Source organism: Vespa velutina, chromosome 11, assembly GCF_912470025.1.
Source record: "Vespa velutina chromosome 11, iVesVel2.1, whole genome shotgun sequence".
NCBI lineage: Eukaryota > Metazoa > Arthropoda > Insecta > Hymenoptera > Vespidae > Vespa > Vespa velutina.
This window is the reverse complement of record NC_062198.1, coordinates 2,129,257-2,149,949: the sequence shown is the minus strand read 5'-3', so window position 1 is coordinate 2,149,949 and position 20,693 is coordinate 2,129,257. Positions and strand designations below refer to the sequence as shown.

The 20,693-nt window shown below is 33.2% G+C and overlaps 1 long non-coding RNA gene across 3 annotated transcripts in view; it reads right to left on the bottom strand.

Annotated features, from left to right (window-relative positions):
- LOC124952941 overlaps positions 1-20,693 on the bottom strand; it is a 74,734-nt gene that overhangs the window by 53,080 nt on the left and 961 nt on the right. The window lies entirely within an intron of this gene.

Genomic DNA, 20,693 nt, shown 5'->3' with positions numbered 1-20,693 from the left:
AAAAAAACAAAAAAAAGAAAACAGAAAGAATGAGAGAGAGAGAGAGAGAGAGAGAGAGAAAGAGAAACAAACATCAAAATAATTGGTTTAGTAAGATTTAAAACAAAAGAAAAATTCTGTACGGTATAATTTGCATTGAATTTGGAAAAAAAAAAACAAAAACAAAAACAAACAAACAAACGAACGAACATACAAACGAACGAACGAACGAACGAATGAATAAATAAATAAACAAATGAATGAACATGCAAGAGAACGAACGAACGAACGAACAAATAAATAAACAAATGAATGAACGAAATCATCGTATAAATGCAAACATGAAAATCAAATGAGTTCATTTCATATAACTGTTGTACATCCCCATAAAAGGCAACAACTCAAAATCGTGATTGAAATTCTCTTTCGTATAGAAATTCGATATCGATGATGCACTCATTTCTTTTCCAATCTTTAAAATCAAATCGATCCGCATTAAGACTCGAGAAAAGTCGTGAAACGACACGGTTGTTCTCTAATCGCCTTTTCTTCTCTCTCTCTCTCTCCCTCTCTCTCTCTCTCTCTCTCTCTCTCTCTCTCTCTCTCTCGCACACACACTCTTGAGGAGGAAGAAATTCTAACGGAAATTGAGACGGAAAAGCGAACAAGACTTCCATCGGAGATACATCGCATCTCGAATCCGCGATAATGGATTCAAGGATTTCCCCTGTACCGCAGAAAGCGACTAACCCTAGTTCTCTAGACAGTAAAATAAAAAAAAAAAAAAAAAAAGAAAGAAAGAAAGAAAGAAAAGAGAGGAAAAGAAACAAAGAGAGAAAAAATAGAAAAGAAAAGGAAAGAAGGAAAAAAAAATTACCAGTCGCTAGCTCTTTTCCTCGTCGTGGAAGCTCTACCGATCGCGACAGATCTTGTCTTTATCCCTCCATCATCTTTTCTACAGTCGTTTCTATCCTTTAGCATCAGGAGCACCCTCTCCAAGTCGATACCCTTTATTACCCTTTTTTCGACGCCCTTTGAGTCTCTTCTGGCTTTTGAGGACTCGCCAAGGAAAAAAGAAAGAAAGAAGGCAAAAAAGAAAAAGAAGAAAAAGCACGAGAAGATACCTTTAAAGGGGTGGAGTGGGATAGCAACTCGTCTATACATATATATATATATATATATATATATATATATATATATGTATATGTATGTATATATATAAAGTGGCTGCAGTATTCCCGAAGGATTCGTATTCTCTACGATTTGAATAATCTTTTTTTCTTCTTCTTCCTCCTCCTCCGCTTTTTCTTTTCCATCCATAGCTCTCTTTGCGCATATCGAGATTAGGTTACTTTCGTTTCTAATAAATTTTCTAATAACGCATTGCTCTCAATAAAAAATTTTACATTCTCCGAGAAGCTAATCGTTTAAGATCCCTAAGTAAAGGATACGAATTACTCGACGAATTCGTTAAGTTGCATATATAGAAATTTTCATTTCTAGTTGTGAGAGAGAAAGAAGGGGAAAGAGAAAGAAAGAGAGAGAGAGAGAGAAAATGAAAGAATTAGGATTGATAAAGTTCAAACATCTGTCGCAACTTTCACGAGAAATGAGATTTAATACTTTTCCAGAAATATTCGTTATTATGATGATGATTATTATTATTATTATTACTATAATATAATAAAAACGATATCCCCCGTGATAATGTTCGAAAATGTCGAAGATTATTACGAATTGGAGTTTCCGAAGTACGAATTCGTTGTGATGTGAGATCAGCCTAGCCGGCCGTATTTCCAATCGTTTTAACGAATTTAATTTTCGATCGTTATCATTGATCACAAGTGTCGATTAATTTTAGTATCAATTAATGGAAAATTGCTTTCGAAATGTGGAATAACAAATGTCGACTAACGAAATGAATTTGGTTATATGTAGATGTAACCAATATATTTGATCAAATCAATCCTATTTCTTCTTCATTGTTATTTTGATAAAAATTTTCTCGGCGCTCTTATGATATGTAAAATCGCATTTAGTAAAAAAAAAAAAAAAAAAATTCAGAACGTTTCCTAAAAGGTATAAACAAAGTTATATTCACTTTCAAAAAGACCTCGAATATTTTTACACGACACATTATGTATCTACATATATAGATATACATATATACATAAGATAATCGTGTAAGACTCTACAAATTTATTCAGCCACGTGCACATAAGACCGTTTATAAGAATATATCGCTACACATTCGATGTCTTTTGAGATATTCCTATTCTTTCTGAAACTCGCTTCCTTTTACATTCCGTCGAATACTCTTTTAGAGAGAGAGGAGAGAGAGAGAGAGAGAGAGAGAGAGAGAGAGAGAGGGAGAGAGAAACGTGAAATCGACTTGATATCCCACATCGACTCTTGCCTTCTAATTTCATATCGAAAATTCGGTATTTTCGGTCAATGCACTTGCGTATTACGACAGACGGTGCATATACATACATATGCATGCTCGTACAAAGGTATATCCGAGTACACATGCGCGTACGCCCGATGACAAGTGCATGATGTCGCACGAATCAAAGAACACCAAATTTTTAATAAACAAAAAAAGGAAAACCGAAAAAAAAAAAAAAAGAAAAAAAAACTCGAAAACAAACGAAAAGAGTAAAGAGGGAGAATAAACGAAAAAAAAAACGAAAAAAAAAAAAAAGAAAGAAAACAAAAAAAAAGGTCGGAACGTTATAACAATAAAAATGTTTTCCCTGTTACCGCTGGCAAAATCGTTTATACAGATTTCTATACTTTTTCCAGGCCATCCGAATAAAATTCCGGTAGAGAGAAAAACATGAAACGTATGTATGTATGTTGGTGGATACATAAAATTGGAATATGCCTGTTGTCGAAAGCGAGCCGACGCTTGAAATATGTCGAATTTAATAACATCTTTCCCGTGGTCTGGTATATATACTGCACATTCGGAAATTTTGACACGTGGAAATGTCGTCTCAATTGGAATGAACTTTCGTTTCGATATTTCTCGAATAATGAAAATGATAAACAAGAAACACGATTGAAACTATTAAGGAAATCACAAGGTGGGGGGGAGGGGGAGGAGGGAGGAGGATACGGTTGTGAAACTCGGTTTTAACTAAAACTCGTTTTTAATTAAGTACGCTGGGTTAGATCTCGCGAGGCATCCTATTGAATTAACCCCCCACTTGTTTCTCAACCGGACCGACCTGGACCTGGAACGTACGAACAGGAAAAAGCGCTAGGATAATGACTATGCATAAGGACGCGCAAAGGATTTCATATAAATGATAATGCTCCGGGTAGTTCCTTCCGCTTCGACCTCACCAGAAGATGGCTCAAAGGAATTACAAATTTCGGACGAAGCCAAAATTGGCCGCATGAAAAATACATTGGTGAATATACGAAAAGAGTTAAGGGAAATTTTCGCAATTGATCGATTTCGATATTTACTTATTCGTTGATACTGACCTATTAAAATCCATTTGAATAAATATCTAATAAGTAACAAAAAAGTATCATTTATTAATCTCTACGAGTATTAACGTTCATTGATAAACTATATCTTATCTATCTACGTTCATTTAAACCGACATAATGGAGAATACAATAAATCGAAAATTTAAATATCTTCACGAGAAATTTTCGAATTCACGTGTGTTTGGATAATCAAACGATAATAACCTATTAAGATAACAAAAGGATGATAGTTTCGCCAATTGCAATATACTATAAGCACGTCGAAAGTTTGACTAGGAAATTCGATTATTAAAGAGAATATCCAGGAGCATGCCCAAGAGCATCAGGTTCAGTCTCTCTTCCCCCTTAACCATACTCCTTCTGCCAACGTTTCTATCGTGTATACGTAAGGAAACTTTGTAATTTCGGAAATTTCTGTCGTTGAGTACGCCTGGAGAGTGTACCTGGCAGCGAGACACTTGGCATTAACGACTTAATTCGGCGCGTACGCCAAACTAGGCGGACGACTCTCGTGGGGTGATCATGCCGTGGTGCACTTAATGGAAACGAATCGTCCTTTCCTTGAGTTACAACACACGACTAGCTAGGTAGCTGGGTATCTCTATCTAGGTAGCTAGCTAGCTTACTTCTCTTTGGTCGAATATAACGAGGTCAGATAAAACTACGTATATGATACGTACAACTGAGTATCCAAAAAGAATATCATGATACATATTCTCCAACCATTCTCTTTCTTCTATTCCTTTAACATCATGCATATTTACGTTCGTTCGGGATTGTTCATCCAAAAGAATATATTCCAACGACAAAAAGCATTCAATTTAGAAGAAAATCAAATGGTGACATTTTTTTAAACTTCATGATTTATCATAGAGAATATCCTTTGAGATTTATCATTGAAATCGTTTAATCGTGTATGATTGAAGAAAAGAAATCAATAGATATAGAAATACCATAAACGTCATTATTTTCGGTTAATATTCCATAATGCCAGAGGTAGTTATAATTAAAAAGCTGTGCCACACCGTACGCGCCTTCCAACGTCGAAATTGCATGTAAAATTGGGCCGAATCCACGGCGTATCGGTATATACATATGCATATATATGTATAAACATATATATATATATACGCATATATACATATATATATATATATATATATATATATATATATATATATATGGGTATACACATAGCAAAGCTCTCTACACCGCAAAACCTCAACGCCAGGCAGTGGTAGGTAATTTTACAGAGGACTCGTTGCGGGAATCGAAGTGAGAGCTGCTGCCGGAAAGAGGGATAGAGAGAACGAGAGAGAGAGAGAGAGAGAGAAAGAGAGAAAGAGCGAGAGAGAGAGAGGAGAGAGAGAGAGAGAGTGGGTTGAGGGTGGATTTCACCGAATTCAGTGTACGGGTGTCAAGCACAGTGCTCTAGTTTTTTTTTGTTTCCTCCAAACACGCCGTTTTACCGCAGCTCGTGGTAAAGCTTTCGCGGAAAGTATAACAGCCGCTCAAAACCATTGTCCTTTCTACTTTGGGAATCATTAAGTATCAAAATCGATAAATGTTCAATCGTGTGCTGTATATGGGTTTTACTTTGATGGTAAAAATATATTTTAAATTCTCTACTTGTATATATATATATGTACAATATATACTTATATATATATATATATATATATGTATATTTAGATACATATTTTATACGCTCGATCGAGCTTTTCTCGCGAACGTTGAAGCCATTAAAAAAGTATTAGCAAAAAAGAAGCATCAGTTGAATGAAGTTGTCAAAGGGCCAACATCGATAGCCTATTCATAGAGGCAAATGAAAAACGTAACGGCGTCCTTCGATAAAACGACATTTGAAGAAGATGCCTTGGTGTAAAGCAGATACTGCAAGTTGCAACTGCTGATGCCGTGTTGCTGTTGATGTTACTACTGCTATTACTCGATCGTTCCGACATTTATATCTGTTTTATCAGCCCCTTTTCCCGAGCCGTGAAAGCGTCTTATAGATCGGCATAGAGTTCAAACTACAAATGGCCTCTTATCGATAGTGGAGATCTACGCACAGTGGCTCACAAAAATGATCATACGATCTATGAAATTGAGTATCTTTTTTTAAGAGTGTTCCGTCTATTAAACGGATCAATATTAAAAAACATATGTGAAAATTTCATTTTTTATCTCTTTTTCTCTCTCTCTCTCTCTCTCTCTCTTTCTCTCTCTCTCTCTCTCTCTCTCAATATTTTTAGTATTATTTTGATTTCAGAATTAATACGATCCACTTTTGTGAGTCTCTTTGATCGACCAAAAAATCAAACAAACAAACGAAAAAACAAAAACCAAAAAAGAAAGAAAGAGAAGAAGGAAAAAAAATAACAAATTCTCGAGCAATAAAAAAAAAAATAAAAAAATATTTCTTTATTCTAGTACGATATTATTATAAAAGCTCGTTGAACGATTCGTCGACGAGTGTTTCAATATCACGGATGTACTTTTCTCACGCGAATCACGTATGCATATGCTAATGGGCCAAAAATATATGCTAATGAGCTAATGCGCTACGATATACCCCCGCGAGGTAATATAAACCGTTCTTAATGGTTTCGCGGATGGTACAAAGTTATGCCGAGTAGAGTTATACGCATTCTACGAGTTCCACGGCATACGGAACGAGTATGGTGGGTAGAAGAAGAAGAAGAAGGGTGAAGTAGCAAGAGGAGAAATTAGTATCCTTAAGGTATTGCGGAGACAATAAGAACCCGACGATTTTCAGAAGGGGAAGATCTCGTAAAGTAGTCGTTAAGAGAACCAAGTCGACTGTAAAATTTTCGTCTCCATACCCCTCTATATATATATATATATATATCTGTAAGAAATATAAAAAGAAAAAGAGAAAGAGAGAGAGAGAGAGAGAGAGAGAGAGAGAGAGAGAGAAAAGGAAGAAAATGCTGGAGAAGCTACGGAAATAAGTAAAAACCTTCTCTAGCTCCTCTTTTGACCAACAAAACGAATAGAAAAATGGTTCACTCGAGATCGTTGCTCAGGGTAGCCTTCGAACCAATGATACATTACTGACATTCACTGTTCTACTCTATGCCGTCTTGACATCAATTATTCGCACGTGAGTGCGTGATTAAGGGGTACGTGAGTACGAAAGAGAGAATGTCGGTATAAATGCAAGCCCTCACTCGCGGCGTCTTGGCCCATTAAAATTGCATTCTCCAACGGAATCCCTCATGAATGTTATATTTCCAAGGTAGGTAGTAGTAGATAGTAGTAGTACGTAATAGTAATAGTATTAGTAGTAGTAATAGTAGTAATACTAGTAATAGTAATAGTAATAGTAGTAGTAGTAGTAGTAGTAGTAATAGTAGTAGTAGTAGTAATGGTGATAGTGATAGTAGAGTAGTAGCAGTAGGCAACGACGTGTTCCACGAGATTCACGTCGATGTTGGATTAAAGGCACTTGTGACCGCAATGCGGAATATGATCCGGAATGCAGAATATAGAATAGAAATTCGATCGTTAGAAAGGGAGAGAGAGAGAGAACTGGGAGTGAGTGAGTGAGTGCTCATTTAATCGACAAATTTTTCATTCCAAATCGGTACATCGAAAAGAAAAAAAGAAAGAAAACGATACGAAAGACATCTTTAAAACTTCGATTGAGTAATTAATAATAATATCTTTAAGATCATAAATGAAACAACCATCCTCGGGCAATGTCACGTCAACGTTTGAAACACGTGAAAGCACGCGCGAGAACTACGATCAAAAGCTTTGCTCTAGGAGAACTATAGTTACGAGTTACGACGACAACGGCAACGCAATGACGTTTTAACTATGCTAACATCGACTCTATCACAAGGTGTGGAATTCTCTTTGATGGTCAGAAATAGGTATCGAGCAGGTTCCTCTGTGTTAACCGTACTGCTTTACACAGTAAATTGCTACATATACGCCACTTGTCGCGTGCGCAAGTGTGTTTCCTCCACCCCCATCCCTCTTCTCTCTCTCTCTCTCTCTCTCTCTCTCTCTTTCTCTCTCTCTCTCTCTCTCAATTTCCCCACCACCTGTCTCCACCACCGTTCATCACCCGCAAGAGCTCATGAACTCTGCATAAACTGACCGGTAACTACTCCCAGAGTAGTTTGAATTGTCTTCCCGGTGTATACAATGCTAGGGAGCGACCACTTAAGTGATGCTTGCCTACGATATTACAGGAGAGATAAGCACGTTGACACGTGGCAACCACTCTCCTCACTGCTTTGTGTTTTCCGTGCCTACCGATACACGCTTTGCGTAAACAACCTTAGGAAACTATGGATAAATCGATAATCGATTGCATAGTTCATTTCTTTATTTATACCATATAATAGATTATAAGGTATCTGCAATTAAAATGATGAATTTATTGGTCTTATTTATAACACATAAGTCTTTCTTTCTTTCTTTCTTTCTTTCTTTTTTTTTTTTTTTTTTTTTTTTTTTTTTTTTTATTATATAATATAATATTTGACAATAATTGTAATTATTGAGATATGATTATTGTGAAAGAAATGACACGATCGATCAACTATAATCAAGTTATTTATATTGTATGTCTGAAAAATACTGAAGTTCAAACGATAACTTATTCTTTTTATTATAATAGTTAAGCTTTTCGTTATTATCTAATGTTTGATAATAATAAGAATTATTGAAATATTATTATTATGATAGAAATGACACGATCGATCGACTAGTAGTCAAATTACAGTTTGACTAGTATACGTCTTAAAATATTATTGTATACGTTTTGAATGAGATAGGGAAGGAATAGACTGATAAAAGTAAAGTAAAAGAATTGAAAGATGTATCACGAAGCCAAAGGAACTCTAACGGAAAGAATAAAGGGCTCGCTCGGGCGATCATTACCGGCTTGGAGAAGGAACATCACCCGGAGGAATACTTTTATCGTTTATCGTCGTACTTGCTGCTAGAGGAGAGAAATAGATAAAGAAAGAAAGAAAGAGAGAAAGAGAGAGAAAGAGAGAAAGAGAGAGAGAGAGAGAGAGAGGGAGAAAAGCGGACGTATGAAATACAGGTGTAATAATTGTCTGTTGCTGAAGATTGGTTTTGGACATAGTAGCATCGGAGATACGATAGGAAGGGTCCAGTTGTTTCCTATTGTGTGGCTAATTACTTCAGGGATTCAGGGATTTTCTACTACAGCTTAACTAATCCACCAATGAAAGAAACCTAACTTGGATTCTAAACACTTTGTCTCGTAAAATCACATAGATATGTATTGTAACATGAGTAATACATAATGCAATTCGTAATAATTCATAAAGCAAATTCAAATTAGATCTATCCAATCTGATCCTGTCAATTATTTTTTTGAAAAAAAAATAGATAACAGTATTCTCTTTTTTTTTTTCTTTTTTACATTATCTAAAAAATAAAACTAACAGAAGTGATCTAATTGAAGACGATGAAAATAATTCGTTAATTCGATAAATTGGTCAAATTTCTCTCTTCTCGAATTCGAACGAAAGCGAGAGAGAGAGAGAGAAAGAAAAAGAAAAAAATAAAAAGAAGAAGAAGAAGAAGAAGAAGAAGAAGAAAGAAAATGAAAATACAAAAAAGTTTTCTTAGCTTTCCTTCGCTATTAATCGCAAACGTTAAAGCGCTCACCACGCGTTAACGGTTTAACGAGTAAACGCGACGACTCCGTTGAGAGAATTTCCGTGCGAATTTTAAAATACGCCGGCTGTTCACCGAGGCAGAAATTAAATCGGTAAAATTATTCAAAAACTCAATTATCAGCTTATTGTCGGTCTAACTGGCTCACTATAGCCCGGCTAAAGGCGTGAGAAGGGTGCAGATGTCGCGAGAACTAACTCTCTCTATCTCTCTCTCTCTCTCTCTCTCTCTCTCTCTCTCTCTCTCTCTCTCTCTCTCTCTCTCTCTTTCTCTTTCTCTTTCTCTCTTTCTTTCTTTCAGTTGAAAATAAAAGACTTTTTAGTAGCCGTGGGACAAACTAGAGAGATATATCAACGTGGCTCGAGAACGCGTTTTACAAGGCTACGCTTTAAGAGACGATCTTATTTTAGCTAGCATTTTCAAATCGTTATACGGCTACCATGTGTTTGTTCAGAAAATAGTAAGATAAGAGAAATAAGATAAAAGATACTTGGTATTTTTAACGGAATATACGTAAGTACGTTATATCGATATAAATATATATCCTTAATATCAATCTATTCGTGATTTGTAATTGTCAATTTTTGTCAAGGTCAAAGAATCTTGAAAATATATATTAAAAATCTATCATATACATTTTCATTTGACGTAGATCCAATGGAAAAAAGAAGAGTATCACCTGTCGTAACACCGTATCTACATTTTCTAGATCTTATCTCGTATAACCGATAGACAGGTCCGCATTTCATGAATAAAACACGGAAGTATACGTATGGGCTGACAAGTTGCTGGAAAGGGGTAGCCTTGCGGATGTAAACGAGACGTGTATCAGAGTTATACGGTGTATCGGACAAGCCGAGAAGGAAAAATTTTCAAGAGAATCCACTAACGTAATACTCATAATACGATCGATGTTCCTTGCGTTGTTTCCTTTCCTTTTTTTTTTTTTTTCCTTTTTTCTTTTCCTTGTCTTTTCTATATGTTACCTTTCTCTTATCATCGCGAACTTCCGCAATAATAGAAAAATCACGCGAATCGAGATTATATGGAAATTCGTAAAAAGTTATCGTTTTCCCTCTCTTTTCATTGTGTATATTACGTATACGTATATACATATGTGTTACTACATATATATGTATATGTGTATGTGTCCATGTATATATGTGTGTATGTAGATACTGAGTAAGTCGATGTGACCGCACAGCAACATTTTCAGGGCAAAGTTTGTCGCCGCGAAGAGCTCGTTCGCAGAGTCATCGCGAGACTGGAAGAGAGGAGAACTCGAAACTAGAAAGCGGCTTTAGAATTTAATGCGTGAGAGGTTTCGGAGTACAGTGTTATCCGAACGTATCCCGTTGGGTTTTGCCATTCCTGTGGGAGGACAAGAGTAAAGAGAAAGAGAAAGAGAAAGAGAAAGAAAAAGAGTGAATGTGCGCGTATGCACGTATGCGTGTGTAAGTGCGTATGTATATGTATATGTGTGTAGATATGTGAGAAAGAGAAAGAGAAAGAAAAAAAAAGAGAGAAGAAGAGAGAGAGAGAGAGAGAGAGAGAGAGAGAGAGAGAGAGAGATGGAAAAAACAGAGAAGGAAAAGAAGAAGAAGAAGAGAGAAAGAACGTAAAGAGAAGCAAGGAAAGAGAAGAAGTAAGAGTGAGAGAGAAAGAGAAAGAAAGAGAGAGAGAGAGAGAGAGAGAGAGGGAAGAAGGGAAAGAAGATAGGAGTGAGAGAAATACGAGAGGGACTCTCGAATAAGTATGCGGAGGACCAAAAGCCTTGGGTTTTCGCAACGACGGCGGTATGAATATTTAAACGGATGTAAATTGCGAATTAACTATTGATAAAAACAAACCAGAGGGTTCGCGCTAAGCCTTCCTCGTAAATCACACCCTTTACCGAGAGGTACGAGAGGATGAAGCGTTTCGAAAACATAGCACTTTTCTTTTCTTTTTTTTTTTTATTTCCTTTTTTTTTTTTTTTTTTGTTTTTTGCTCCGGAAAATTATGTAACGAGTTATCAAAAAAAAGAAAAAGAAAGAATAAAAAAAAATGATAATATGTCACAGGATGTAGGATTTGGCGGAAATCATTTTTTCGAAGAGAAAGAGAGAGAAAGAGAGATAAAATCGGTTTTATCATTTTTCAGAGTTCTAACAATTAGAAAAATTGTTTTATAAATGTCGTCGCGTTAATATCCCTTCATGATTCTCTTGTTAGAATTTGAATCGAAAGGAAAAAATGTATAGCCAATTGTCATTAGACAAGAAATATTTATAGATCCCTAGAACAAAATTGTATGGACGAAATAGGTACAAATAAAAAAAAAAAAAGAAAAAAAAGAGAAAGAGAGAGAGAGAGAGAGAAAAGAAATCAAAAGAAAAAAGAAAAAGTGAGTACAAGCGAGTCTTTCTAAGATGATCTCTCTAACAAATTCGTAGTTTCCTCTTGGCAGCTCTAAATCGTGCCGATAAGGAGTTTCGTGTGATGGCCAAGACATCGTTCAGAAATAAACTGTCCCAAGGGTGTAACAGGATTAGGAAAGGCAGACGTATCACCATCGTGAGTTAATCCTTTGGTGTCGGCCTTCTCGAAGGAAAAGTGGTGGTCTTGGGTAACCATAAGTACACTCTTATACTCTAAGTTGGTGGAACGAACACGTATGAACACATCCGTAAGGAGCGTAAAAGAACAAAATATAACACTCTGTATATAGAAAAAGAGAGAGAGAGAGAGAGAGAGAGATAGAGAGAGAAAGAGAGAGAAAGGAAGAGTAAAAAGAGGAGAAGATTATAGGCACGTATTGGCGCATCGGCCCCCTGGGCTCGGTTCACCCTTCGCTCGTTGCTTGGATAAGGGAAAGGAGAGAGAGTAGAACGAAGGAGAAGATGGGAGGTGTATGGAAGATATAAATGTAATCCAGAAGCCAGACGTGACGTACATAGTTGCTTAGTCGCGTTCGCTTTCCACTCGTCTCACCAGTCTGAGTATACAATATATACATACTTATACGTATATTATGTATACTATGTTTGCCTTTCTATACATTCATATGTGATATCATTCTGTGTTTATATATATATATATATATATATATATATATATATATATATATATGTTTATATATATATATATGTTTAAAAGCTTAATATATAGTTTGTTTTTAATATCCCATATAACTATATATTTAATTGTTCGTATTATTAATATAAATTGGATATATTATAATAGTGTTATTATTATGAATATTATAATATTATAATATTCGAATAATAATGTCGCGATATTTAATTTCGTTTCCAAAATTAAAAGTGTATAAATCATTTTTGTTCATTTCCGAATATAGAATATAATATTTACTATAATTTCTTAATTTATCTATTTTAAAGTTACTCTTTATAATCTAACATATTCTTTATAATGAATTATCTTTTTCCCCGATATTCGTTATTCCGCATTTGTAGAAATTTGTTGTTTTTCTTTTTCTTTTTCTTTTTCTTCTTCCTCTCTCTCTCTCTCTCTCTCTCTCTCTCTCTCTCACTCTCTTTCTCTCTCTCTTTCTCTTTCTCTTTCTCTATCCACCTATCTATCTCTATCTCTTTCTTCGTTTCTGTCGCTTTTCTTTAAAATAAGCCGATAAACCGATCGGCAGTAGACGAATAACGTCAGAGAAGTCGAAATAAAACTCAGCGTTCCTCTCTCCTTCTTTCGCTCTCTCCGCACGAGCACCCTCGTTAAGCGCCTACGTGTTCGCGATCCTCAATCTCGAACGATCCTCGTGCACCAATGCTCGAATTATTTTTCGTCGCTCGATCGAGCATGGTACTTTTTCTACGCCTGCGGGCCCAGCCTTTAATCTCTTTGGACTCGTACAGTTGAAATCAATGGTAAAGGAAAATACAAATTTTTTCTATGGGTACCATCGAATATGATTGGACATCATATTGAATGTACAATATGAACACAAAAGAATAAAAAAGAGATAGAAAGAGATAGAAAGAGAGAGAGAAAAATAATGTCAAATTCCTATAAAAAGGGAAAAAAAAAGTATAATATGTGGAGTCGAACTGTATAGCTATAGATATTGTTTATTCATCAATCGTTAATAATTCGTCGATTAGCTCGTGGATTTAATGTAAAAAGTATTGTTTCTCTCTCTCTCTCTCTCTCTCTCTCTCTCTCTCTCTCTCTCTCTCTCTCTCTCTCTCTCTCTCTCTCTCTCTCTCTCGGTACCAATAAAATCAAAAGAAAGGAAGATAATTTTCGAATCGATAATTTCCAATATTTCGTCCGTGGTATATTAAAAATAAATCGCCAATCTTCAATGTTTTTACCAATATAACTGCGTAGATTATTACTCGTTAGATACTTTATCGAAATATTTTTATTACAACGAAATATCTCAATAAATAAAAATGTTTTAGACAAAATTAAATAATAAATCGTTTTATAAGATAATCGTCGAAGATCAAATACTTTCTTTTCTTGTTTTTTTTATTATTTATTTATTTATTTATTTGAATTTAAACAATTTTTCGTGTCGCACGGACATCGAACGCCATCTGCCGATCAAAGTTCGGAATTAACTTTAGAAGTATATCGCTAGTGATAGTTTAAGTTTCTTACATATAAACGGAACTCTCAACATATAATTATTCTTATAAATAACAAAAAAAAAAAAAACCAAAAACAAACAAACAAAAATAAAACCGAAATAAAAAACAAAGAAAAAAAGAAAGTAAAAAAAATGATATATCTATTATAAATATAAAATTAGTGTCATGAAGCATAAAAATACAACAGCGTATATTATAGCATAAATCAATAAACAAGACATTGAAATTGTAACTACTAATTAGTAGATTCCAAGACGGATTACGTGAATGGATTGAAACACGTAAATCTTATTAACAAGTAGATATCGAGTTTACATCATGACGAAGATAACTAAAGCTTTAGAAAATACGGAGAATCATCAATGAAGACAATTAACAAGCAAGTTTAATTAACACGGTTTATAACTATTATAATTGCCTGATAAAAGTCGATATTATTCTAAAACTATCAAGTGAAAAAAATAATCAAAAACGTAAGTATCAACTCTGTCTAAGTATTAACTTGTAACTTTTAATAATAGTACAAAGAAAAAAGGTAAAATTAACGATATCAAAATATATTTAACAGAGAAGTTTAATTAACACGGCCTACTAACTATTGCAATTTTGTAATAAAATTCAATTTCTGTTTTTCTTTTTCTTTTTTTTTTCTTTTTTTTTTTTTTCCTTTTTAGAACTATCAAATGAAAAAATAGTCAATGATGACGTACTATTAATTGTAAATGTACTATTAATTGTAAATGTACTATTAATTGTACATATTAATTGTAACTTGTAACTTGATAATAATGGTGAAAAAATTATTAAATTATTAAAGTCAAAGTAACTCACGATGTTCTCTGATATCGCATGTTCAATGAAGCATCTTCGTAATTAACACCTATCCGATCCGAAACGGTGGCTGAGCTAATCCAGCCGGATAACCGCTAACAAGTCTCGCGAGCGTGGAACATCCATGTCGATGGCAAATGACGCGGAATGGGAAGTACTAAAGGGAGGTAACGCGTGTAAAACGGGTACCGACAGACAGACAGACAGACAGACAGACAGACAGGCAGTCAGGCAGGCAGGCAGGCAGAAAGAGAAGGGGAAGAAGAGTGAGAGAGAGAGAGAGAGAAAGAGAGAGAAATTGAGAGATAAAGAGAAATTCATTTATGTCGAGTACAATCACGGTATGAAAACAATGGTTGAAAAGAACAATCATATGGAAAATATAGCAACAGTGACGAAATAATACTAAATAACTAATAAACTTTAAATGGTAAATCATGTGAAAAAATCAAAACTGTTAGACAAATATGAATTATATCTATTATCCTGTTGTTGTTATTATTATTATTATTATTATTATTATTATTATTATTATTATTATTATTATTATTATTATTATTATTATTATTAATATTATTGTAATTATTATTGTAATTATTTTTTATCCTCACGAAAAGAATGTGTGTGCGTATATAAAAGTCATATTTTAAAATGAAAAAAATTAAATGTTACTCTACTCTATTTATTCTAAGTAAAATTATAAATAATTAGAGTCAATAAAAACTCAACAAAATGTTCAGACGTTCAGTTATATAGAATTAAAGAAAAGAGAGACATAGGAAAATTAATAAAATCTAACAATATTTCATAAATCCTTTATAATTTTTAGTAATAATCCTATTTTTGATTATTTATTTCTCTGTAAACGGCCTAAAGAATTTTGTAAAAATCATATATTGTCCGATAACTCTCAGTGAGTTTATCTTAAATGAATCCAAACGATAAATGTATTGTCCATCGTCGAAAGAATCACGTACCTCAACGAGACTGGAAAATCCGCTTTTCAAACGATAAAAAGAGCCTTCTCGTTTGCTCACGCGAAAACGAACGATTTCCACGGTGCTATCGAATATTTCAAAACGAACAGAACGAATCACCAAATTCGTGAATATATATGTACATACGTACGTATGTATATAAATACATACATGTATATCTACGCATTTACATATATATTATGTATAAATATATATATATATATATCGAGCTACTCTCCTTTCTCTCTCTCTCTCTCTCTCTGTCTCTCTCTCTTTCTTTTTCTCCCTTTATTGAAAAAGTCGAAACTTCGTGGTTTCCAATGGTTATTAAAACAGAGATGATTAAATCGTGCCGTTCGCCATCTCGTTAGAGACACGTCTCGTTTCTCTACATATATTTCCTTTATATATCACCCGCGGATATTTTGCGTGGTAGACCGCACGTATCGTTGCCTTCACGTTCGATGAAATTAATTAAGAGTCTCATAATCGTGCCACCGACGTCATAATACACGCAACAATATGAAAGGTGCTATGCTATTTGACAGAACTTTCAATCTTTATTTTTCTTCAATTATATATTATTATGATTATTATAATTATAATTATAATTATAATTATTATTATTATTATTATTATTATTATTATTATTATTATTATTATTATTATTATTATTATTATTATTATTATTATTTTATCATCGAGAAACAGGTACAATAAGTTAAAATCATTTTCTTTTACTTTTTCTTTCTCTCTCTCTCTCTGTCTCTCTCTCTCTTTTTTTTTATTTTTTTTTTTTTTTTTTAATGAATTAATTAAATCCTTTCCAAAATTATTTATATCTATCTTATTCAGTATAAAAAAAAAAAAGAAATAAAAATTATTATATATAAAAAAGTATCTACATAAGATTAATTTTATTAGTCATTATTGCTGGATACGTTCACATTTATCGTTCAATTATGAAATGAATTAATTAAAAACCTCATAATCGCTTCACCGACATAATACACGCAACAATATGGAATATGGTGAGTGCTATGTCGTTCAATATAATTTTTCAATTCTTTATTCTACCTATTCTCTTTTTTCCTGTCATATGTTATTATTATTATTATTATTATTATTATTATTATTATTATTATTATTATTATTATTATTATTATTATTATTGTTATTATTATAATACTATTATTATTATTATTATTATTATTATTATTATTATTATTGTTATTATTATAATACTATTATTTTCTATCCGCAAAAAAAAAAAGAGAAAAACAAACGGATACAATAAATCAAAGCCATGCCTTTTTTCTTCTTTCAATACGAACCGACTGAAGCTTCTCTAATTTTATTTATATCTCGTTCATTGTTCAAAAAAAAAAAGAAAAAAAAAGCAAAAAAAAAAAAAAAGAAAAAAAAAGAAGAGAGAAAGAGAAATAGATCACTTTATTTAAAAAGATATGTACTTCCGATCAATTTTATGAGTAACTATAGTTCGATGCGTTCACATTTACCGTTCAATTATGGAATTAACAACGCGAACAGGCGGCCCTTTCGGTCAACGGCGTAATAAATGTTCGCCGTGGCAACGATAACGGGGGCAAATGAATGCAACGGATACCGGTATTTATGCGATCCAGATATCAGTGGAACAATAACGGTTTCGCGCGGTATCGTTGGCGCGAGCGAGCGAACAAGCGCGCGCGCGCACGCCCGCGGCCGACCGACCAAGTACGCGCGCGAGCGCGTAATTATTTTGGGATTAATGGGCAAAGGTGCACTCGAACGTTCCTGTATACATATATATATATATATATATACGTATATATACATATATACATATATATGTGTATGTATGTATGAACATACGTACGTACATATATACGTATGTATGTATTATATTATGTATGTAAATGTATGTGAAGTGTTACGTCGAAGCGAGCCAGAAAAAATGGAGGCACGAGCGAACATTGCAAATTCAACGGCTAATTGTCGATCGTGGTTTCCTGCGAAGCTGAGAACAATTAGTCCTCGAAACATTCATTTTCGATAACCCCGAGAAAATTTAAGTTGACATTATATAGATTATGATTTGATAAGTGTCTTGGTTATTATAATATCGCGAAAGATTTTCTTTTGATTGAAATTATAAAAATATTCATAAAAAATATTATATCATGAAATATATTATATATTATATAAAAGATGATTGAATTAATTACATAATAAGTTTCGTTTACTTAAATCGATTAATTTAAAAAGAATACAGAGTGATAAGAAGTTCGACCGTTTGTGATTACAGCGTGCAGCCTAAAAGCTGGCAACCAGCGATACAGAATTATAACACTACGGAAACTCATAAATTTTATAATATAATTAATAATCGTTTTACATTAATAAATGATGTCGTTGAATTCGTTTCAACGAGTGTCATCGAATTGCGAGAGAACAAAAATCTATACATAGTTTCATTAAAAAAAAAAAAAAAAAAAAAAAAAAAAAAAATGAATTTGACTTTGAAATTTGGTCCATCACTCTATTCGCAAAAAAAACAAAAAAAAACAAAAAAAAAAACAAAAAATTTGCACCACATAACGTACTACGTTATATCAAACGAATCTGTACAAAGATTCTTTTTTGTAGATTCCATTCTTCGCGAGATATTTCAAATTTTTCGAGAGATAAACAAGACATCCTGTATATTAATTCCTATATACAAATATAAATCAGTATAATTACACATATTTAATATAATTATATATTTAATATAATATATTTTATATACATATATATATATATATATATATATATATATATAATATAAATAATATATAAGATATATATATTTTTTGTTTTAAGTGTAGGTTATCTCACTTTTTGCTATTTATATAACTAAATTTATATTACTAAATTATAATTTATATTACTAAATATATATATATATATATATATATATATATAACAATTTAATTATATCCTATTACGTATATATAAATAAAATTTTCATCCGACTCGAATCCTTTTTAAAACACGACGTCAAAATAAGAAACAACGAGAAAGAAAGATAAGAGAGATTCTGAAGGATGACTGAAAAACCGAATTGTGAAACTCATTCAGAATATAAGAGTTTCGATGACGCCTCGGAAAATTTACTGGCCACGAAAGGCAACAGCGATATACAACGGAGAAAGGGATTAAGATGCGAAACGGTTTCTCGCGAGCGAAGAAAAGCCATAAATAAAGGATATCCGACTTTATCCATCTCAACCCCTCTCTCTCTCTCTCTCTCTCTCTCTCTCTCTCTTTCTCTATCTCTCTCTCTATCTCTCTCTCTCTTATATGCTTTTTGGAAAGATAAAATAAGACACCTTAAGACCGATTTCAAAAATGTGCACTCTCCCATTTACCTGGAAAGCTTGAAAATGCTGGTAATGAGCATCTCACAATCTCTTTCTTTTTTTATCTCTCTCTCTTCTTTTTTTTCTTTCCTCTTTTTATATTTTTTATTTTTTTCTTCTTTTTTTTTTTTTTTTTTTTTTTTTTTTTTTTTTCTTTTTCTTAGAACCCACTATATCTTTGGAATAATATAAAGTAGTCTTGTTAAGAGAAAAAGGAAGAAAGAGAGAGAAAGAGAGAGAGAGAGAGAGAGAGAGACAGAGAGAGAAAGAGAGAGAGAAAAAGAGAGAGAGAGAAATAGAAAGAAAGAGGAATGAGAGAAAAGAGATACGTTCCAGTAAGAATATTTGTGTGGGAACCAGAGAGATGGCTTGGCTTAGGAGCCACCTTCCCCTGTTCTCCATCCTTCGTCCTCTTTTCTCAGTTGGAAAGGACTCGACAAATATCATAAAATGTAAATTCCTAGGATTCCGGTTTGATCCCGAGGAGAACCTCTCAATTTACCAATACTGAAGTTGTTCCTCTCTCCTTTTACCATTCGTTCTTCTGACACGTTTAACTTTATATATATGTACATATATATATATATATATATATCAGGAAAATTTCTTTAACTTGATATTAAATAGTTTCGTAAATTCACGTATGATTTTACATCGACACACACACACACACGCATGCACATATATATATATATATATATATATATATATATATATCTACTTTTTATAAGATATATAAATACGTTTTCATCTATGTAATCAAGAAAAACTGTTCTCATCGTCCGAGGACACCACTAGACAACGTGTTATGGCATCTCTTCTTCACACAGAAACATGCAACATATGTTATATATTATATTATGAGAGAGAGAGAGAGAGAGAGAGAGAGAGCGAGAGAGAAAGAGAAAGAGAGAGAGAGAGAGAGAGAAAGAGAGACATATATATACGCACATATATGTGTATATATATATATTGTATATATATACACACATATATATAAACACACATATACAAGTTGAATGTTCCGAGTTAAGCCGTATAAGATAGATGGTCCAGCCGTTAGCCCTCTCTCACCCATAACATTTCACTCGCGTTTATGATATATGACGTCGCCTTTAAAAAGTGGCAGATGTGTTTTCGCTCCTCGTACGAAACCGAAATGGACAACGACGGTGACGATAAAGAAAAAGAAAAAGAAAAAGGAAAAAAGAAGAAAACGAAAAAGATGAAGAAGGTGAGATTGAGCGAAAGTATCTGAATGCTGCCATCGCGTAACCATTGTCTTCATATTCCCAATAGAACACGCTCCGAAAAAAAAAAAATGTTTCTTTACCCTATCCAACACATATATACGGTAAAGGAAACATTCGTTAAAATTTGTATTGTAAGAAAATTAAATAAGAACAAAAAAAAAAAGAAAAAAAAGAAAAAGCAAAAGAAAAATATAGATCGACTTGAGATAAACTCGTTTACTCGTGAATATATTTATTCGAAATGTTTTTGTGATATACCTATGCAGCAGAGTTTGAATTGTAAATAAAGTTTTAAATATAAGCGAAACGTGCTTTAAAAGATACATTGTATTTGTTTAATTTTCAAGCTTCAAAAATACATTGTCCAGGGACTTGTAGAAAAGTATGTATGTATGTATGCACATACGTACTTAGATATATCCTATACATATTCGTATTTGTAAG